Source organism: Diorhabda sublineata, chromosome 11 (genome assembly GCF_026230105.1).
Source record: "Diorhabda sublineata isolate icDioSubl1.1 chromosome 11, icDioSubl1.1, whole genome shotgun sequence".
In the NCBI taxonomy this organism is placed as follows: Eukaryota; Metazoa; Arthropoda; class Insecta; order Coleoptera; family Chrysomelidae; genus Diorhabda; species Diorhabda sublineata.
The window spans coordinates 11,639,868-11,660,232 of NC_079484.1; the positions used below are offsets into that span (position 1 = coordinate 11,639,868).

General features: G+C 31.8%; 1 protein-coding gene across 1 annotated transcript in view; it reads right to left on the reverse strand.

The window, feature by feature from the left end:
- The window catches only part of LOC130450063 (protein groucho), a 402,798-nt gene that overhangs the window by 196,393 nt on the left and 186,040 nt on the right, over positions 1–20,365 (reverse strand). The gene's annotated exons all lie outside the window — the stretch shown is intronic.

Here is a 20,365-nt window from a genome sequence, read left to right on the forward strand (position 1 = left end):
GGAACTGTCTTCTATAAAAATTCAACGTTCACACAGTGTTGGAAAAGATGGTTCTTTTGAAAACTAGGTGAAAAAATGTGTAGGGAGTTCGATGAAATCGCGTCATCCAAAGATTGACTTAGTTCATGGAAATACTCCTGCTTATACTAGAAATTTATTTCTTAGTTTATAAGGGAAGTTATATTGAAATAATATATTCTACTACATGAAAGAAAACTTGTATCAATTTCCGATATAAATGGTAGGAGAGGATTTCGGCATACCCTATACCCAATAATCTAAGCTATTAGATTTTAAGTATAATAGAAATCATTCTATTTCATTATTCAATTTATTAAATGACGAACACGATGGTGTATCTTACTTAATTATTTTTAGAAACCTAGTATCTTTGGAAAATAATAGATTTATGAGCATCTGGGGCGCCTACAATCACATCATATTGGTAATTCGTTATTTGATTTGATAATTTATTTACATATTCAACACGTTCTAGTTATAACAGTTGTTATTCAACCTTTTATTATTTGATATAAGTTATTTATTCGTGACATAATACACTGGTACCATATAATATTTTCAAATGATTTCCGTAAACATTTGCTTAGTGATATACATGTTTAATAGACATTACTGAATAGTGAAAGCTAGTTATGAAAAGCGGATATTGAAATTGTTGTTACTAAAGAAATAAAAATAATAATGAGCTCTTAATTTTTCAGCCCACCCCTTTCCGAGATATCACCCTAAAAAGGTAGTGACTAAACTTGAATTTTTATTTTATTCTAATATAAGCCAAAAACTTGGAATACTATAATTTTCGTGCACTCGCAAAGAACCTACTACGGGTATTTTTTCAATATTCTTTTTACATTATACGAGGGTAAAATTAGCAGCCCTTACTTCATTTCATATCAAAACTTTTTTTCAAGATGAACTTTTATGAATTGAAATTATAAGTTGATATCCTTGTTTTATTTAAAAAAAAATTAATTTGTAAATTTTTTCCAAAAAATAAATACCATATTTTACAATTTTCTTAATAAATTGAGTAGATTACAATAATGACCACATTAGTCCTTTGCGAGTACAGGAAAATTACAGAATTTCAAGTTTTACTGAAATGTTAGAAATAAATAGAAATTCAATTTGAGTCACTACATTTTAAGGGTGATATCCCGGAAAGGGGTGGGCTAAGCAAATTTTGTTATAGGAAATACCCATCTTAATTTCATATGAGCAATCACCTCATTTTTGTCTCATGAATTTACAAACACTCTGTATTCACAAAAATATACTGAACGAGACCATCAGCAAAAAACATTTTAAAAGAGTGCTAGCAAAATTTTATGCTACAGGTAATGTTGGTTCTACTTAAAAAAGTCGATGATTGTTACCACCGATGGAGAAAAAGAATTCTTCGTGATATGATTAGTAATTGGGAATCCGATTTCAAATACCAGATAAATTGCAAATATTCTTGGATAGTTTTAATTTCCGTTAATCACTGCAATCTTCACTTGTCTAAATTAAATGGGTTCGTCGGGATAAACCTTTGCACCAACTCTTTATTTGCATAAAAAATGGAATATCTTTAGGCAAAATCTAGAAACATGAAAGTTAACCAAAATTTCCATGTAGAATTGATAAGGGTATGAGAATATAATTTTGAAAGATTCCGTTTAACCACTAGAAATCGTATAAATAGACGTGTATCATCTTGTTTATATTATTGCAACTTTTCAGACTTTCAGTCTGCTGTTATAACCTACAAGTAGAAGGAAATATTTTTAATTTCTTAATATTGATGCATTTATTTTTGTTATCGCATTAGATATATTTCGATTTTTTTATTTATGGTGAGCTTTCAATGCCAGTATTATTTACGTCACATATTAGCTAATGTGTTGTGTTTAATCCAAGCAGTTGATACTTTTTTTGCTTCTAATAACATTAATTTCATTTAGCAAATCGTCTTTTTTTTGTAAACAAATTAGAGTGACGTGAATTTGGAAATAATATTGGTTTTAACAACTGCAATAGAGAATTATATAAATAATCTACTTCACGATACAACTTGTAAATGGTTCTCCCTGTTTAATGATTTCTGTCATTTCATCACTTTCAAATTAACATAAACAAATTTTTTATATTACAATTTGGTAAGACATTTTTCCCACACTTTATCAATAGTTTTATAAAATTAACAAATTTGTAGTACACACAGGAATTGTGTTCCACTGAATTTATTGATAGCTAAAAATTTTAATATTCAGTTCACGTGTCGATTGTTTCCTGCAAAGTTTAACGCATCTATATAAAAATATTTTAATAATTACATCGCTTTTACATTCAATTACACACACAGCTAGAAAACATAATTAATTGTTAAATTATTTAAATAAATGTTCAATTTCAAACTACAAATAGTAGTTAGTTAATTTATTGCATGTATAATTAAACAACCTTGAAGAACGGAACTATTCTAACAACCCGGCAACATTTTTTTAAACAATACGGTATTGTTTATGTTATTTATTGCAACTAACGCTTATGTTTATGTCATGAAAGTCATTGACACACCAAATAGTAAAAAATTGAAAAACACACCGAATGAGCTTGGAAATAATATACAGTTCAGTCCATTAGTACTTTAGATTTACTGTCCATCTAATTTTTCATATAATCTCTTATCCAATTCGTTTTGAAATTTAAAAAGAAGGACTGCAAATATGACATTTTAAATATACGAGGTGTGTCAATTAAATAACTAGACTAGAGAAGTGAAATATTTTATTATAAAATCATACATTTTCTTCAATATACATATACCTATATTTTAACCTCAACATCGCTCAATGTGGAGCTTCCATAGTTTGTATCTCTTTCACGGCACTAACGGACTTGAATATTGTTCTTTCACGTAAATATTATCTTGGAAACAGAGACGAATCGCTGGGCGTAAAATCCGACTGAGGAAGAGTGGAGCTTTGAACTTAACCAGATATATATTGACAGACAATACAAGTTGTCTTGCCGTACCCACGGCTTATTCATCCACAATTTGGGTCGATCTTTCTGTATTATTTCACGGAGTAAAGGTAGTAATGTTGATTGATAGCTTCAAGGACCCAGTGAAAGTACACAATCCCTAAAAAAACGATAAACATTGCCTCACACTTTGATTTGTTGATTCGATCTTTTTTAGCTCTTGATGAAGACGTGCTCTGTCCTTGCATGGATTTCAGTAAATACAAAACTAGGATTTGTCACTTTCCAATAAGTTCGGTTAATTTTTATTAACATACCACACCAATAATTTTTTTGATGAGGTATATTTTGTAGCCGAAAAAAAATGCTTTTGTTCAAATTTTTTACAACGACTTACTATTTTATCGACTGACAATAAAGAAATCGAGTTAATTTTAGCAATGATGGAGTATTACTTACAAAATTAATATTTTTAAGATAACTGAATAATTTTGATAAGCCATAATTAAATTGGAAAATACCCGTTAAGCTATACACGATCAATTTTATGTATACCCTTTATCTTAGTCTAGCCCATCAAAACAATCTTAACTCTAGCGATCTATCAATTACGTAATCATGGAATTAATACTTCTCCAGTTTAGAGAGAAACCAGATCATTTCATTCCTATCGTTCCCTCTTTCCAACCAATTCTCTATTGCTTTGTTCGACCGTTACCACCAAATATCCCGTTACGGAATGATTTATGCGTAATTAAGGGGTTGCGCATTATGAAACAATTATTTATTAACCCTTTAAAAAGTCAAATATTGAATTTTTAATTGATTTTTTCATTTCCAATTGAACTTATAGTACTAATCTTCAAAGAGAAATAGAATAATATAAATATTTTTTGATAACTATCTCTTTTACTCATATAATCCCCCATGCTTGCGCCATAACAACATCAAAACGTTACTTATCAAAAAATAATTCAAAAATTTGGTGTCAGATATTTGAAATTCTTGCAAGCAAAAATGATTTTATGGGGCTTCCGTATCTCCATTAATGTTTTTGGTACATAGACAGTATACTAGAAAAATGTCATGTTTTGATTTGTTCGTTTTCATTATCTTGTTCTCTGGTATACACAGTAATGTTAGGTTATATTTTACGTTATGAGTTAATAGACTTATTTCTTTTACATATTACGAACGAACAGTTCTTCATCTAAATAACAATTAGCGTTTGCAGATGCTCTCCAACGCGAAAGGAAAATGTCCTTAGTGTACAGTTTATGTGAAAAACTATTGAGAAAAAAGAAGTTGATGATCCTGCTCGCGATCTTGCATCTGAACAAATGGATTCCAAATACAGTACTCTGTGCCTGGAACCATATTGCAATAATGCATTTACAGTAATAATGATATAGTCAAGTATTTGCGTACATATCCATTAAATGAAATTTGAAACTGAATGCTATTCTATCCAGAAAATGAAAGGCTTCTTTAAATCAGTGTATCTTTTAAAATGCTGATATGCTGCTATATTCATTGCTACTTCAATCAAAAACCAACGCATAAATATTTTGATTTTTATGGGATGTGTAGATAAAACGAGAGCTTAGCAACAAGCATATCTCAATGATAGGTATTAATATTAATAAAGACGAAAAGTACCATCCTCAATAAATTCACTTATATAATCCTTTCTGGATGACCGATCTTATCTGAACTGAAAACAAGAAATTCCCCTCAGAAACAAATCTTGATGTCCCGTACATCAGGAAGTTAATATTATCCAATATAAAAATTTAGCAGAATCCAAAGGATCCAAATGTTAATTTGATTAAATGATTTATTTGACAAAATAAAAATATCCTAATATACATGATTTGATTGATTTATGTATATTATTCAAATTTCAGAAGCACCTATTAAGTGAAAAGACAACCTGTAAACATAAAACAAAATAAATATAATATAAATATATAATAATTTATATATATATATATATATATATATATATATAAAACCTCCAATTAGAAATGTGAAATTATTCACAAAATCGTTACCTTAAACAATCTACAGCAATTCCAGAAACCTTCCTCATCCGAATATCTCCGGCTTTCATCTTTAACCAACCCAATATGGATTGTCTCGTGCGAGTCGGGCGAACCGATTCATTGAACAAATCTATGTAATGAGTTTGCTTCTCAGTAGCAGAATAATACAGTGAAAATCTAGGAACGATACAGCCCCTGGATTATGAGTTGGTTTCATTGGGATATCGTCAGTAGCGGACTTGCAGTAAGGGTTTGCGCTACTGATTAATTTAAATAATTGATGTTTTCGAAATTGGTTCAATCACTTTTATAATTATTTAATTTAATTTATTATATAATCATAATTTAATAAGATATAGAAGAGCAAATATTTAACTAGGGTAAACAAATAATAAGAAGAATATCAACAGACATAATTAGAAAAATAATTCTATTGCCAATGTGTTCTGATAATTGTAGATACTATTAAAAATTCTGGATTAGAAATCTTATGCATTGTACCAGTACACACAGGTACGAGACTTCAAAAACCTGTATATGAAGTCAACGGTACTATACAACAAATCAAAGCACAGTAGCGATCCGCGCTTTGAAATCAAAATAACGATACTTTTCCTATTCCTATTCTTGTATAAATCTGTGGATCCAAACCAACTCGTGTCGCTTTGCGAGACATCCGGGCCCATTCGTTAGCCCAACTAGTAGGCATGCGCGTAAGTTTGATGTTTTTATTTTCGAACAAAAAAGGCGTTATTCTTTCGCTTGTTGTTGTGCTTAAGACGTGAGTCGTATTTCATCGATGGAAAATCTTGTTTCACAGGTATTTTTCCAAGTTTAGCAACAGAAGATAAGTCGAGATGGTAAATTGGATGCATAAGATTGCAATACTTTCGACATAGCCAAATGTGGTTAATTTTGCTTAATTTTTTTGTTTAGCCGCTGCATTCCATAATACTTGACGTTGATAAATCCCCCCCCCAAAAAAAAACCCAAAAAATGATGTCATGACCGGTGTTCTTTATCTTTAGAGCTAGTTTTCAATTGTTCTTTTGTCACGAATGTGAAGTGCTGGATTCATGTTACATCCATAAGGAATCCTGCTAAATTCCCAACACTTTTGTGATCACACGGGCATCTATTTTGACACAGCTTTCTCATCATAGATAAAATGAAGGAGGGATAAAACTAAAAGAAGATTGACAACAGAATGCATTTCGTATCGTCCAACTTCGATAACAATATTTACCAAATATTAAGACCAATAACACGTTTTATCATTCACGAATCGTGAAGAAAATTCTCATGCCAGTTTCCCAAAAGATGAAATAATAATATTTATGAAAATTAAGAACATAGCTTGTAGTGGACATTTTTTTAATTTGCAGTCATTTTTGAAAAGATTTAATGATACATTTTCATAATTCCAATAATAACTTCTATTATAACATTATTTGTACATAACGTTGATACAACGCAGTTATTTTAACAATGGGACGCCACTGAAGACGGCAGAATTCTTTTTTCTTTCAATGAATGCTTTGCTTTTTCAATAGAAAGACTAAAGACTATACAGGGTATCCCATGACGAGTTAAACTATCTGTATATGGCAAAATACTTATAGTAAAATCATGTAATTTCCAAATTTGGGTTTTCGGATACGATCTTTAACTAAAATATTTTCAAAGATGTCCGACTCTTTATATTAATACATTTTAGTATATTTTTGTCTGAAAACTTTTTCCGGAAAATGCTTACTTTATGAGTTATAAAATTTTTTATAAAAAATTTGACCGTTGCAGATCCTTATAAATTATTTTTTTATTTTATTTTGACCCGTTGATACAAGCACTAAGAAATAAAAAAGTTCAAGTAAATTTGCTTTTAATACATGGTAAATATGGCAAAGTTGTTACAAGAGCATGTGCTTTCTTTGCAATAAGATTCCAGATAGAACCACAATCGAAATCGCACATTGTTAAACGAATACTTAACATTTTTAAGCTATTCGGTTAATTTTAAGCAAAAGTTAATCGAAGTAAACCATTTGTGATAATAATAACAAACTTTTATGGAAAATTAAAAGCCAAAGAAAAATAATCTGATGTTTTAAAGTAAATGTTCAAAATTGCTCCCTTAAACTTCAATGCAATTTTTAACCAATCAAATGATAAGCAATCTAAATAATTCTGTTTTAAATTTCTTAAAATATCAAGATATTTTTTACCTAAAAATAAAACAAAAAACATTAAAGAATACAAAAACATGTTTTTACATTATTAATTGAGAATAAATTGTTTGTGTTTCCTAACCATTCAAATTCCCATCGTAAAAATGAAGTGTTATTATTTGGTAATTTCTAATAGCACAAAAGACATTGAACTGCCACCGATCTTGAAAAGCATGTTTTTTGGTTAAATGAAGATTATCTTGACTCCAATAATAGGAAATGTGTGTATTAAATAATCCCTTTTTCGTGATTTCGATTCGTCACACCAAATTATGTTTTTTAAAAAATCTTCGTCTTCCTGGCATTTTATTATTAAAAATTCAGCAAACTCTACTCGTTCAATAGAATCGGTTGGTTTTAAATTTTAACACAAATTGAGATGCATTTTATGTTTTCGTAAAATGCGGTGAATCGACAATTTCCTTATTTCAAGATCTCTTACTGCAACACGTATTGATGCTTCTAGATAAGCAACAACATTAATTTCGGCATTATTATTGTCAATAATTGATTTAATTCGATTAACTTTTGCTTCAAATGAATCGTATAGCTTAAAATTGTTGAGGATTCTTTTTCACATTAAAAGTATCAACAATTTACTAATGACAAATAAATAAGTGTCATTTATTACAAAAAGTATACATAAAAAATTAAAACTCAAAAAATACAATAATAATTTGAAACCGCATATATCTCGGAAACGACTAAAAGTTGGAATAGGAATAGTAAATACAATTTGATTTGATTTTTTTTATAGACCTTGACAAGATAAAGAAAAATACTTTTTTATTTCTTAGTGCTTGTAACAACGAGTCAAAATAAAATTTAGACCACAACTGCATCTCTAAAAATTTACAGAAAACATTTAATATATGGATAACGGTGAGGTTTAGGTATAGGAAAGTATATATAAATTCGCCTTATCTTTTACCCCTGAATGCATTAAAATAAAAAAAACCGGGTGGTTCCATTTAAACAAATAAAGAAATTTGATATTCATGTTAAACTTCGAGCACTTTTTGTTCATACCCTATATAAAATATTAAAATTCGATAATCTTGTACTTTTAATGTTGTTTAATTTCCAGTAATTAACTAAATGTATGTATACGGAGCTTCTATGATTGCAATATCGTTTTACAATCTCAATTATATTGTAATGTTCAAACTTTATTGTTAATTATACGTCTAACGTAATTATGTTTCGGATTAAGACATAAAAAATAAGAGTTAATAAACTTTACGGATACAATTCATTACCTGTATATGTTAATATGTTTAATTTCTATACCAGAACCAGACACATTTTCTTGAGTACTTAACTGATCATTTTAATAGTTCATATATTTAATGTATGAAATGGTAATTAAGTAAAACGTTCAGATGCTAATATTTTCACTCATATTATAAATGTTAATTGAAAATGAAATATAAAATTTACATCTGAACGATCTGAAAAATAGGAGGTGTGAAAATTTGAAATTCTCTTCTCTCAACTCAAAAGGTAACAGTGCTTCTGTAAACGGGTATCTGCCATTTGTCTCCTGATTTTGAGTTTGCTCAATTGAGGTCTCAAAATTCGAAATAACGGAAAAATTGACGATATGATGTTTTCGCATAAATGTTTACATACAAGGATGTATTGATATCTAGTTATCCCAGACCATTTCCATGCATAAACAAAATATTGCGTTACCATAGCAACGAACAATAACTTATTAGAAGTGTCAGTGTAAAGCTTGACGTCAAAAAAGTAAACCGGAGTTACGCAATAAATTAAAAGAAAAATGATGTCCACCGATATTGTGAAAATCGAAAATTTGAACTATCGAGCCATCATCAAGTACCTGTATCTAAAAGGGTTAAGAGGTAAGCAATTTTCGAAGATATGCTTAATACCCTTGGTGATCAATGTCCTTCGTATACGACCGTGAAAATTGGACTGCGAGCTTCAAACGAAGTAAATTTTCCATTGAAGATGATGACCAATCGGGAAGGCTAGTTTGTGTGTCAGTCCCCGAAAATATCGATGCAGTTTATGACATGATTTTATCAAACCCTCGAATTGGGCTAAAACGCGTTTATCATATAGTTCACGTCAATTTGGACATGAGAAAAATTACTACAAAATGGATTCCCAAATGTTTGAATGTTGACCAAAAGCGTGCAAGGGTAAAAACATCGCGTTCGATCTATGCTCGATATGAAAACGATGTAGACTTCTTAAACCGAATTGTTACTATGGATGAGACTTGGCTACATTTCTACGATCAAGAAACAAAGCAACAATCGACGATGGAATGGCGACACTCTGGTTCTCCAAGACCTAAGAAGTTTCGTGACCAAAAATCTGCTGGAAAAGTTCTTGCTTCAGTTTTTTGGGATTGCCATGGAGTAATCATGATTTATTTTTTGGATAAGGGTACAACAATAACTGGAGATTACTATTCGACATTATTGACCACTCTACAAGAAAAAATTAAAGAGAAAAGACGCGGAAAGCTATCCAAAGGTGTTTTATTTTCGCAGGACAATGCCCCTGCACACAAACCTCATGTTTCCATGCAAAAAATTCGTGATTTGAATTACTAGAACACCCTCCTTATTCACCAGATTTGGTTCCGTCCGACTATCATCTCTTTCCTCAACTGAACAAAAGTTTAAAAGGTCGTAAATTTTCTTCCAAAGAGGAGGTAATAAAAGCTGTGGAGGTATGGTTTTGCAGAGCAGAAGAAATATTTTTTTTGAAAGGTCTAGAGACGTTGCAGGTTCGCTGTAATAAATGTATCCAATTAGGATGAGAATATGTGGAGTAATAAAATATTTTAACATTGAATTTTTCACCGTTTGACAACTATGAACAAAACGTAGATCCACATCAACATACCAAATAACAAATAGTTATCAAAACAGAGACATTATTGGGGCGAATCGGTGACAAGGGAGCTGTTCGAGAATTATATTCTCAAACCAATGAATGATCATTCGATTTTAGAATCGATGATCTTTCAAAAATGATTAATAAATTTACGACTACCTGATCTCAAAAAAAAATGGCAGTGAGTTGTCAGTGCATTTAAAAATGAAAAGTCAAATTAATTTTTCTTGATGAATTAATATAGTTCTTTTATTCAATTTACGTTTCAAGTATTATTTACTGTATTTGGGCGCAGGACAAGTTTTGTGTTTAACATTTTGTGTAGTGTAGCCATATTTTATTATAACTTTTTATCATGAAAGTGTCTCAATTTATATCGACAGAAGTCAATAAGGCACCAACTACTGTAGCTTTACGACCTAAAGTAGTTGCTAAATAAAAGATTATTCATAGTGGCGTATGTCTTTTAGCCTTATACTAAAATACCGTTTTGTGCTACCAAAAATCAGCAACTGCTACAGTCTAAGTGCTGTACAGTTAACAAGTACGTGCAGCGCTCCTCACGCTTAGATATAAATAGGCGTGTGGGTAAAGTGGTTGAAAAACACGGTCATTTTCCAACCATCTTTGTGGTCCTTCGAGCCGGATAGCAAAAAAGGTATTTACAGAGCCTTTCTTCATACTATTCTTCGAGATTATATGCAATTGTCACAGAAAATTCAACTTCCTTCAAGATATTCAAGTTCCTGTGTCCCTAGGCAGCAGTAACTTCCAGTATTCAAGGTAGGATCAAACCTTTAATCTTCCCAAGTGCATTGTGTGTTAAAAAAAAATCAATATATTGCTAGTTCATTTAATATTTCCAAATATTCGAACTCAATTTAGTATAATTTCAAGTTTCAATTGTAAAATTCCAATCTATTCTATTTCGTACAATTGCAAGTGAAATTTCCAAAAAATGTCTCTGGAAAATTTAAAAACACAGAGAAGATCTGTGAAATCTTCTATTACCAGAATGAATAACTGGATAACTTCCCAATCTACTGTTACAAATGAAACTGCATTTATGAATGAATATATAAACAGACGCGACAAGCTTGAAAAGTATTTCTTACAATATGAAAATATTCAAGGTCAAATTGAAATGCTTATTGAAAACTCTCAGGATGAATTATCAGATAACGAAGACATAGACTTAGTTGAGAAAAAATACTTCACAACTAATTCTGAACTGAATTGATGAATTGACATCGAACGATAATTCAAACTCTCAGAGTCAAACTAATAATAATTGTATTATCGACGTCAAGTGACCTGATATTTCCTTGCCTAAATTTAAGGGTCAGACGTCAGAGTGGCATTCATTCATTCAACTCTTTGAAAATCTGATTATTTCTAACAATAGCTTAACAAATATCAAAAAATTGCTATATTTAAAAGCTTCCCTTTCTAACGAGCCCTTGCAATTGATAGACGATCTAGAACTTTGTGATGACAATTTTCAAATAGCTATAGATACTTTAAAACAAAGGTATGATGATCAAAGTGTTCTACTGTATAACTTAATTGATCAAATATACCAACAAAAACCGGTGAGCAAAACTTTCCCTACGCTTTTACGTGAAATAACGGCTAAAATGTATAAAATTATACAATCAATGTCAAAACTAAATTTAAATCCAAAACAGTTATTAGATTATATTCTTATTTTCTGGATAGATAAAAAACTAGATCTACCAACTCGTAAATTATTTGAACAAAGTAAAAAACAAGGTGAAATCCCGTCCCTTGAGAATTTTTTTGATTTTTTGAAACAACGTAGTGGTATTCTAGAGCGCACTCAAAATATTCAAGCTTCTACTTCTAATTCAAATGATACTAAACAAAAGTTTAGTCCCAAATATTCGAAAACAACTGCTCACGTGAATTATATGATTCCTACAAACAGTCAATCAGACTGTTATTATTGTAAAAATGCTTCACATCGTATCTATACGTGTGAATCATTTAAAAATTTGTCTATCAGTGATAAATATAAATTCATACATTCGAATAATCTCTGTAAAAACTGTCTAGGAGGTCGCCACATCACAAGGGATTGTAAATCTCTAAAATCTTGTTCAATATGTCAAAAAAGACATCATACTTATCTCCATTCTGACTCTTTCCGTGCAAATGATAATGCACATAATAATAATAATGGTTCTATTTCCCAAAACCGTTATAACAACTCACAATCTATTCACTCCAATGTACATACGACAAATGGTCAACATCCTCACACCAAATCGATAAATAATCGAAATAATAACTTTAATCGTCAAATTGACGAAAATTCACATTCTCACCAGGCTACTGATAATCGACAAAATCCTTCTAGACCACAGAAGAATTATGATAATGCTGAAACCAACGAAAACTCACAAGATAATAATTCTAACGTATCTGCTATACAAACACAATCCTTATCTGCTCTATCCACTGAATGCCAGGTGCTTCTAGCTACGGCTAAAATAATTATGTATGACTCTCACAATAACCCATTTAAAACTACTATTCTGCTAGACAACGGTTCCCAAAACTCATTTGTTTCACAAGAACTAGTAAATAAACTACAATTGAAAACGTTTGAAAAAACACTGCAAATTTCCGGCATATCACAAACAGTATCAACCACAAATAAAATGGTTCATTTAAAATTCTTTCCACATTCCAATCCGATCAAACACTTTGAAATACCTTGTGCAGTATTGCCAAAAATTACTTGCAAATTACCACAAGTAAAAATTAACGTAAGCCAGCTACGTCTGCCTACTGATATTATTCTAGCCAATCCAGAATTTAACATACCATCGGAGATTCACATTCTAGTTGGGGCCGATTTATATTACAAACTTCTTACACCAGGTATCATAGATCTCGGTAAAAAATTACCTAGTTTACAAAATACTAGCTTAGGCTGGATAATTGCTGGAACTATTCCAAACAGTGCTTCTTTTAATTCCGTGAATATTCAAAATAATGATTCCGTGTTTACAAGCTGTAATCATATTTCTATATCGAACAAAGACCTAAGTTCATCTCTTTCTAAATTTTGGGAACAGGAGGAAATTCCTTCTAAGAGTATTCTCTCGTCTGACGACGAACTAGCGGAAACTATTTTTCAAAATTCCACACAAATTCTGGAAAACGGCAGGTTCCAAGTCAATTTCCCGTTGAAATCTGAAAAAGAACACCATAAACTCGGTGAATCATTTCTGATCGCTAAAAGGCGATTTCTCTCGCTCGAAAATAGAATCCGTAAAAATCCAGAATTATTTTCTGAATATAGTAAATTTATTTCTGAATATGTAAACTTGAGACATGCAAAATATGTCACTCTTAACCTCACTAATTCAAAAAACGAATTAAAATATTTTATCCCACACTTATGCGTAATTCGTGAACAAAGTATATCTACAAAACTTCGTGTTGTCTTTGATTCTAGTTGCCCTACCTCAACAGGTGTTTCTTTAAATGATATAACTTTGAAAGGGTACCAGGTGCAACCAGATCTATTCGATATTCTTTGCCGTTTCAGGCTAAATAAGTTTGCGATAACTTCTGACGTACAAAAAATGTTTCGTCAAATTTCTATAAACACAGAACATCGTTTTTTACAAAATATATTATGGCGAGAAAATCCTCAACAAACCCTGCAGTGCATTGAGTTATCAACTCTAACTTATGGTTGCAATTTCTCTCCGTTTGTAGCGACAAGAGTATTGCAAGAGATTGCAAATAATAATAGTTCCAATTTCTCTTTAGCGGCAAACGCCCTCATATCCGAAACTTACATGGATGATATAATTTCAGGTACAAATTCTGAACATGAATTGATAAAATTAATTCAATAATTAAAAATTGTATTAGGAAATCACGGGTTCAATTTACATAAGTGGGCCTCAAATAACTCAAACGTTCTCGCTGAAATTTCTGATTCAAACAATTCTTCCTTCTTACAAAATCCTGAAAAATGCATTAGTCTTGATTTAGAAAATTCTCAAAATAAAGTTCTAGGCCTAAATTGGATCCCAGCTTCTGATAATTTGAACATTTCTGTCCCCACTACCTTTTCAATATTCCCCGCAACCAAGAGAAAAATTCTCTCAACCATATCGCGATGTTTCGATCCTCTTGGACTTTATAATCCCATAATATTGTCTGGAAAACTTTTGGTCAAACAATTATGGCAAGCTAAACTTGACTGGGGACACAGAGATATCAGATCCAGTCATACTGGAAAAATGGCATACATTCGTAAACAATCTTCCTAAGCTATCTCAATTAACTATTCCAAGATTCATTTTTTTTGGACAAATCTATCAATCTCATCGAAATGCATGGTTTCTCAGACGCGAGTCTGAAAGCTTTTGGCGCATGCGTGTATTTACGAACCATTTATTCTGACAATTCTGTTTCCTGTAATTTAATTTCGGCAAAATCGCGTGTATCTACCACAATTACACTTCCTCGGCTAGAATTATCAGCCATGCTCCTACTGTCTAATTTAGTGGACAAAATTTATAAAAACTTTCAAACAAAGATTAATATTATTTCTGTAAATCTCTGGTCGGACAGCCAGATCGCTTTATGCTGGCGCAATGATGAACCCAGCCGTTGGACAGTATTTGTAGGCAACAGAGTTGCTAAAATTCAAGCCATAACTAAAGATCATTCATGGAGGTATGTAAATACTATCGATAATCCCGCTGATTTGGTGTCACGTGGCACTAGCGCAAATAATTTAATTTCTAATAAACTTTGGTGGCATGGACCGAAATTTCTATCAAATCCCACTCTCGATTTATCAAAATTTGATAATTTTACATACCCAAACCTTCATCTTTCTGACATTCCCGAAACAAAAACTGTCGTCATGACTACCCCAACAGAAGAAAATTTTCTTTTAACTTTATTTTCTAAATTTTCCTGTTATAAGAAGTTGCAAAGAACAATGGCGTACGTACATAGGTTCATCAGAAATTGTAAGAATTCGAACAAATTTTCTGGTCCTTTGACAGTATCCGAATTGAGCAAATCTGAAATCTTTATAATCAAGACCCTACAACAAACTAAATTTCAAAAGGAAATTAATGAGATTAAACAGAATAAAATTTTATCTGATAAGCAAATAAATAAGCTGAAACCTTTTTTAGACGATAAAGGAATGCTTCGAGTCGGTGGACGTCTTGCTAACGCTGACCTTTCTTTTAACCAAAAATATCCATTACTTCTGCCGTCAAAAAATATAACTGTCAACTTAATGATTAAAGCTGAACATGAAAGGCTTGGACACGCTGGAACTCAAACAGTGTTGTACAATTTTCGACTAAATTTCTGGCCATTAAATGGTTTAAAAATTACCAAAAAGCTTATTCGAAGCTGTCATAAGTGTTTTCGTTTTTCAACTAAGCCATATACACAAATTATGGCAGACCTTCCACGAGATAGAGTCATCCCTGCTCGACCGTTTCAAAAAACAGGACTGGACTTTGGTGGGCCATTTCTCATAAAATCTTCCAAATTACGAAAAGCTCCCTTGGTGAAATGCTATATTGCGCTTTTCGTATGTTTTGTCTGAACTGAAGCCTTTATCTTGACCCTAAAACGGTTCATTTCCCGTCGTGGCAAACCTGCCAAAATTTATTCCGACAACGCCACTAATTTTCAGGGCGCTGATAACACGTTTAGAGATTTAGAAATACTTTTCAAAAATGAAAATAATATTGATTCTATTCAAAATTTTTTATCGCATTCCAAAATTGAATGGAAATTCATACCTCCTAGAGCGCCACATTTTGGAGGAATATGGGAAAGCGGAATAAAAAGCTCGAAAAAGCTTATGTCAAAAATTCTTGGAGACTCCAAATTAGCATATGAAGAGTTCTCTACAATTCTAGCCCAAATAGAGGCAATTTTAAATAGCAGACCTATATCACTATTATCTAATGACCCTTCTGACTTGGAATGTTTGACCCCAGGTCATTTTCTAATTGGCGCTAGCCTAACTTCCTTTCCTGAAAAAGATAATACCACCATCCCTGAAAATCGGCTGTCACTATGGCAACAATGTACAAAGTTACAACAACAATTCTGGCGCCGCTGGTCGACTGAATACTTGAATCAATTACAAAATCGACCAAAGTGGCTTAAGTCTTTCCCTAATCTGAAAGTTGATTCTTTAGTTCTTCTTAAAGAGGATATGCTACACCCTCTACAGTGGTCTACAGGAAGAATCATCGAAACGATGCCGGGGCCTGATGGGAATGTGAGGGTAGTAAAAGTTAAAACAGCAACTGGTATATACACCAGAGCCATCTCTAAAATAGTACCTTTTCCTGAGTCTGATGAGTCACTTCTCGGTGAAAAGTGACTGATATTCAACATAGGCTTGTAAGTTATATGAACCACCTTGTTGTTTACATTTTTTTAGTAGTTACATTGGTTACTAGAATGTAGTTTCCAATAGGAATCGTTAATTTTTCTTAATTTTATAAAATGCATTGAATTCCCTTTCTCGATTTTTAATTTTTACCGTGCGATATTGACATGCTTACAAACATTTTAATGCTATTTCAGTCCCATTTATCGAGCATTTTGAAACTTTTCAAGTTTCAAAGGGCCCAATATGTTCGAGAATTATATTCTCAAACCAATGAATGATCATTCGATTTTAGAATCGATGATCTTTCAAAAATGATTAATAAATTTACGACTACCTGATCTCAAAAAAAAAATGGCAGTGAGTTGTCAGTGCATTTAAAAATGAAAAGTCAAATTAATTTTTCTTGATGAATTAACATAGTTCTTTTATTCAATTTACGTTTCAAGTGTTATTTACTGTATTTGGGCGCAGGACAAGTTTTGTGTTTACCATTTTGTGTAGTGTAGTCATATTTTATTATAACTTTTTATCATGAAAGTGTCTCAATTTATATCGACAGAAGTCAATAAGGCACCAACTACTGTAGCTTTACGACCTAAAGTAGTTGCTAAATAAAAGATTATTCATAGTGGCGTATGTCTTTTAGCCTTATACTGAAATACCGTTTTGTGCTACCAAAAATCAGCAACTGCTACAGTCTAAGTGCTGTACAGTTAACAAGTACGTGCAGCGCTCCTCACGCTTAGATATAAATAGGCGTGTGGGTAAAGTGGTTGAAGAGCACGGTCATTTTCCAACCAGAAGCCAAGGTGGGTTTGTAAGCCAATTAAGTTTTAACGAGCATTTTTTGGCAGATTATTATTATTGATTTCTCATTCAGACTATTTACCGGATTCAGTACCGAGTGGCTATTTCTTGTTTCCAACTCTGATAAAAAGCTCGCCAAAAATAGGTTTAACTCCAACGATAGTATCCTCTAACAAAGAAATACCTATTTTGACGACCTCCTCAAATCTCATTTTTTGGAAGGGATGGCGAAATTGGGAAACATGTTATGATTTTTTATATAAAATCCATGATTCATTAAGGCAGTTAAAAACTTACTGATCCTCCTACGAATCTAACATCAGGACAAAAGATTTCCAAAGACGGAACTGCAAAATTGCTTGTACCGGGTAAGCAACTGAGAACGGCCGTTGGTAACATAACAAAAGTGGTTGAGAGAAAAACACGTAGAATTTATTTGGATAATTTTAGGTCCATCACGTATTTTAAAATACAAAATTAAAAAAGTTATCTCAAAATTCACCCAATTGAGTGGTACTTTGTTACTATAATCGATTTATTTTACAAGATTTGGTCTATATTTTCAAATAAGAGGTTAGGGAGTGTTATGAAAAATGCCTGTAATTCCGGTTATGATTTTTATTAACTTGATGTTGTTTGAAAGAACTTTTGTCCAGCAATATTTCATATATCTTGATATCTTGATACCGTATTAGAAAGAACACAATTTATATAGAATATGTTTCAAGTTTCAAGACGCCACGTTGTTTAGTATTTGTTTGGCAGCCATCAATAGTGAACGTTTGTGAATTAGTAAACATGAAAAAAATGGTCATCGTTATGGGATACGATACATTTATTTGAAAGGCATTATCCCAAACTGAACTAGATTCCACTCTGGGTAAGACTGCTCCTTTGTTATCAACAGTAAAATATTGGTTAGCAGAGTTTAAATCTTTAAATAGGACTGCGAAGACCAGCATCGCAGTTGTCGACCAAATGAGGTGACGATTAAATGTTGAAGAAAATCCACAAACCGGTACCAGATGATTGTTCACTGGAAGTGCGCCAGTTCGCAGACGTAGACATTTCAAAAAGTGCGATACATCGCAAATTAACTGAAAATTTCGACATGAGAAAACTTTGCGCAACAAGGGTGGCGTGTTTGCTCACATTGGAACGAAAACAATGTGTGAAGATGTTTTCATCGAGTGCTTGATAATGTTTCACAGAAATAAAGCCGAATTTTTACGCAGTTTCATAACCAAGGGTCCACCACTTCACACCCGAAACAAAAGAACAATTAGAACAATGGACTGGAAAACGAGAACCGGCTCCAAAGAGGCAAAGTCATGACGTCGGTTTTTTTGGAATGCACGTGGGATAATTTTCAATAACTATTTTGAAAAAGGAAAAACTATCAACGTCGAGTATAATGCGAACTTATTGGAACGTTTTGGCGAAGAAATCAAGCAAAAACGGCCACATTTGGCTCACAAGAAACGCCAGATTTAGCTCCCTCGAATTATTTTCTGTCCTCAGATGTTGAAAAAATGGCTCAGGAGCATGACGGTTCTTATTATAAAAAGGATATCGAACTTATTGAACATCGCTGGGGAAAGTGTATGAAGTTAAAAGAAGATTACGTTGAAAAATATATATATATTTTTTTCTTGTTGACCATCCTCGTATGCTATACTAATTATACTATTTTAGAATGCTTCAATATCAGCAGGTCCTATACGAGAGTCTAAATGTTCGAGATTTTGATACATGACAATCACAAATTTTGTTGACAGATGAGGCTACGTTTCATAATAATGGTAGACTAAATCACTATAGTATGCACTACTGGTACGAAATGAATCTCCGTTTTGCGCAGAATTTTTTGAAGATTTTGATTATCGTATATAAATAGCCACATAATTAGGTAGTTTTAAAAAAATTGCTTTTTTAATTTCATATTACGCCCTCTAGTGGCGAACCTAGGATTCTGAAAATAATTTCCACTTGTTTCTCGTGGCCACTTTTTTGTAATATTATTTGTTCTTGAGATTTGACTAACGGTCGTTCTTAGTTGCCCGCCCGGTATATTGTGCTTGTCGTGGTTACAGTTGTTTCGATTGTTAAAAGGCGAAGGAAAAAATACACAATATGGACTGAACAGTGCTTACAAATTAGACAAACTAAATCATATATAAACATGTTAAGTAAGTTGAAGATGTACCTTTGTTATTGGCATAATTTATACTCATAGACGCATATTTGCGGTTATCATTCCTTGTCACCCCTATAATTGAAAAAAGAACTATAATTACCTTATCTGTAAGTCACCAAAAATTATTAACAGCCACTTGCAAAAAGATGAACAAGATTTATGGGTTCATTTCTCAAGAGCGTCTAATGAGTTCTAGTGCATAAAAATCACGAAATAATGAGCAGAATAAGTATATGGGGTGTAATATGACAAAATCCGTGATCTTTTAAGTATAAATAAATATTATCTGTAAATTCAGTAAATTGGTGAGATCCAACATTTATTTTGGTAATTGTTATTAAGTTACTGTATACTCTGTATAATCATGAGTGTTTAAAATCTGCAATTTTGTCTACGTATTGCCTATAAACGTACGAACGCATTCACCACAGTAATATATTTATACCTTCAAATATTCTGTTGCAAGCGTTTTTAAATCGCCCAAAGGATCAAAAATATTTTATTACAAAAATTTTCGGTAAACGATAATTATAGCCTTGGTAATAGACCCTCTTTCCCTTTAGATAACAAAAAAATGAATGAAAGAAAGATCTACAGCTACCTGTATAACCATTAATTTTGTTGCATGCTTGATTCATTAACAATAAAATATTGATTACATCAATAAAAACATAATAAAAGGTAAGTTATTAAAGTACACGAGAAAATTTTATTTGTCATATTTTAAATTTATTCAAGGATTAAATACCATATGGAATTACATTTGAGTAAAATTTGTGTCTATCAATATACA